We start from the raw sequence: 3,455 nt of genomic DNA, 5'->3' as shown, positions 1-3,455 counted from the left end.
CCAGCCCAGCACTCACAGAAACACAATCACCACCATCTTCTACTACTAACTCCAGCAAGAAGCCACTCCTTGTTACTTCTGACTCCCCTACTGTAATAGCCTATATCCCCCTCTGGGGCTAATTTCCCCCTTAAATTATGTCCACTAGCTACTGTCAGCTCTTCAGCTCCCCACTCCCTGCCGTTTTAACAGACAAAGGCCACACATTTATTTCTTCTTGGACACATCCACGGTGCTGCCACAGCATTCCGTGGTCCTGGTGTGTCAGCCTCAGACACGAGGTCCCCAGAAGCAGGAAGCCCTCTGTGGGCCCAAATCTTCTTCGGTTGCTCCAGGTCTTCACAGAGCTTGTTGTCTAGACTGTTGGCCAGGACTTGACTGTATTTTCTATCCTTCACATCCTTCTGTCCATAAGAAGCAGTCTGGCATCTCGTATTGCTGTAGATTCTACGTGGTGGTGATCACACGTCCCCCCAACCCCCATTCTCTGTGAACTCTCCCGCCCTCATGGTGAGCTTGATGTCTGCTTTCCTCAACACCGCATGAGCGCATCTGTGCTCCACGCCTTTCACTGGAGTGATGACAAGGGCAGTTTCCCACCGCCCATTGATGCTGGTCTTGAGGACTCACAAAACCTGCTATAACTTCTCAGGGATTACTAGAGACATGGCGGAGGCCCCAATGGAGGACCTCTTCAGCTCCCCTCTATGCTTAGCTTTTTCACACTCACTGGGGTTCCGTCCCATCACTCTGTTGAGACTGGACTCTCCAAGGTCACACATGACTTTCTAGTTGGTTCTCAGTCCTCTTGTGACTTGACTTCTTCGCTTGTTCCTTGACCTTTGTGTATCTGCATTAAGAGAAATTTTGAAACCCCAAAGTAGGATGATGAATTGGGACATTAAATATTAGGGTAGAGATTTAGGGTTTCATTCGGTAGGGATTGGGGACTCAATCATGTTTGCCATCTGTGTTTAACAAAGGAGTACATGAATTAACCCAAAGAGGAAAAATGAGTGGAAGCTCTTCATGATAGCCTAGATGGAGAAAAGCACTGAAGGTCCTCATGGGGAAAATGGTAAAGGGAATCGAATATAAAGCAAAGATGGAAGATACACTGAAGGAGTCTCATAGATAAGACATGGAGATTGGTAACATACGTGGAGAAAAAGCAGCAAGAGAGCCATGCCCTTCTCTAATTTTGACCTTCATTTTTGACCTTCATGTTTTTGCTCATATTCTTGCTTTTTTGTTATGTCTGTTCTTATTTATCCCTGTTTATTGAACTCCACACTTCTTATCAGGACTCTTTAAAATTTTTATGAAATCTTTGATCACCCCAGTTAGCATTATAGTTAATTTTTAAGAATCTTGTAATGCTTAGTATATCTTTAACCTTTATCTCATTATTTTACACAGTCTCTTCAGTCTGATTCATGTGATTATCTCTCCCTACCTCTTATCTATCTATCTATCTATCTATCTATCTGTTAACATCTATCTATTAATATTTGGCTTCCCGGGTGGCACCTGTGGTAAAGAACTCGTCTGCCAATGCAGGATGTGTAAGAGATGCAAGTTCAGTCCCTGGGTCAGGAAGATCCTCTGGAGGAGGGCACTCCAGGGCTCTTGCCTGGAGAATCCCATGGGCAGAGGAGCCTGGTGGGCTACAGTCCATAGGGTCGCAAAGAGTGGGACATGACTGAAGTGACTTAGCATGCATCTATTAATATCTGCCTATTTATGAATAAGAAGATATGGAAATAAGGAAAGTGGAAGGAGAATGTCGATAAGTATCAGGTTACATGGTCTCATGACCAAGGTGAAATTACAGACTCTATTTCATGAGTTTGACTTTTTTCTCTATTACAGGTTTGCTCTTTTTATTTCAAAATATTTTAACTTGTGATAAGATTTTACAGTTAGATTCTTAGGAGCTTTAGTTATAATAGAATGACTAGGAGGAACTTAGCCTTTGGTAAATATTAGTCACACTTTCCATGTCTCTCGATGAACTGGAAGAAGGTGCTGTTTCTTATTCTTGGAAATTTAAGAATTTTTTTTTTGTTTGTTTATAATGTTAAGTTAAACAATTCTCCTGAGAATCTTTCTGAAGAATTTATCCTCATGTGACTGAATGCAACTTAACCAGGTTTCTAGAATTTTGTTGGTCATACCCAACAAAACGAAATTGCTTTTTTTCCACTGAGTTTTCTTTCTCTAAAGAACTTCCTGTTTTGATTCTTAAGAAAAATGTAATATTGAGTGTTTGAGTAATACATTAAGGCAAATGAATCTTCTCTTCTTCTACCCTTCTATTTTAAATATGACTAAACTTTGAGAGTCATTTTAGAAGCCTGGGTAATGTTTCTAGTGAGATTCTCCCAGGTACAGTTGAGCTGAGAACAAGTTACATAGATGTTTTCTAAATGAATCGTGTTCACACATAAGCATATTAAGATGTCTAGCTTTCTGCTCTTCCTCTTTCTCTGCATTAATGTATAATTTATTTGCCTGTTTTTAATGATGAGTAAACTGTTTTGCCTTTTCACGTTCTTTCACATATTACAAATATGGTTTCATACTCAGAATTTATAAGAAATGCAAATTTTTGTGAAAAATGCCAACAGCAGTACCATCTTCAAAGATTCTGTTCAGGAGCTCTGGGATGGAGTTCCATTTTCTGCTTTTCTTCTTTCTTTCCTTCTTTGGCTGCATGGGTTTTAGCTGTGGTGTGCAGGCTCAGTGGTTGTGGTATGCCGGCTTAGCTGCCCCACAAAGTGGGGCAGTCTTCTAGACCAGGGATCGAACCGTGTCCCCTGCACTGGCAGACAGGTTCTTAACCACTGGACCACCAGGGAAGTCCCAAAGCCCTAGTTTCAATATCCACCATCATCACCCCACCTTCCCTAGAGCATTTAGGTGTCTCTGGGGCTGTGCACCACACTTTGAGGAATACTAGAGAAACTAGAAAAGTGAATTTTGCCTTTCATTACATAATCTGTCCTCAGTTGCCTCAAGCCCCTCGGGTGTGTGGGTGTTAGTCACTTAGCCAAGTCTGACTCTTTGACCCCATGGGGTATTGTCCACCAGGCTCCTCTGTCAAAGGAATTTTCCAGGCAAGAATACTGGAGTGGGTTGCCATTTCTTTCTTTCTGTCATCTCTTTCTTTCTGATCCAGGGATCGAACCCAGGTCTCCTGCATTGCAGGCAGACTCCTTACCATCTGAGCCACCAGGGAAGCCCAGGCCCCCCAGGGAGCAACCAGTAGAGTTAGGTTTGTAAGTTTCCTCTAACTCATTTCTTTGGAAGAGTTATAGGGTGTGTACCCTGCTACAGCTCAGTACATAAGAATGAAGAGGATGGATTCTCTTAAGATGACCTCTCTTTATCACTTCTAACCTCTTATTTTTGGTTGTGGCCATTTTGTGTATCACAGGGAATCCTTAAATAAC

At 42.1% G+C, this 3,455-nt stretch overlaps 1 pseudogene; it reads right to left on the bottom strand.

The window, feature by feature from the left end:
- Window positions 1–207: 207 nt before the first annotated feature.
- Window positions 208–673, bottom strand: LOC101104329 (small ribosomal subunit protein uS13-like; annotated as a pseudogene).
- Window positions 674–3,455: the final 2,782 nt, after the last annotated feature.

Source organism: Ovis aries, chromosome 12 (genome assembly GCF_016772045.2).
Source record: "Ovis aries strain OAR_USU_Benz2616 breed Rambouillet chromosome 12, ARS-UI_Ramb_v3.0, whole genome shotgun sequence".
NCBI lineage: Eukaryota > Metazoa > Chordata > Mammalia > Artiodactyla > Bovidae > Ovis > Ovis aries.
The sequence above is the reverse complement of the archived record's forward strand: the minus strand, read 5'-3'. Positions and strand labels throughout refer to the sequence as shown.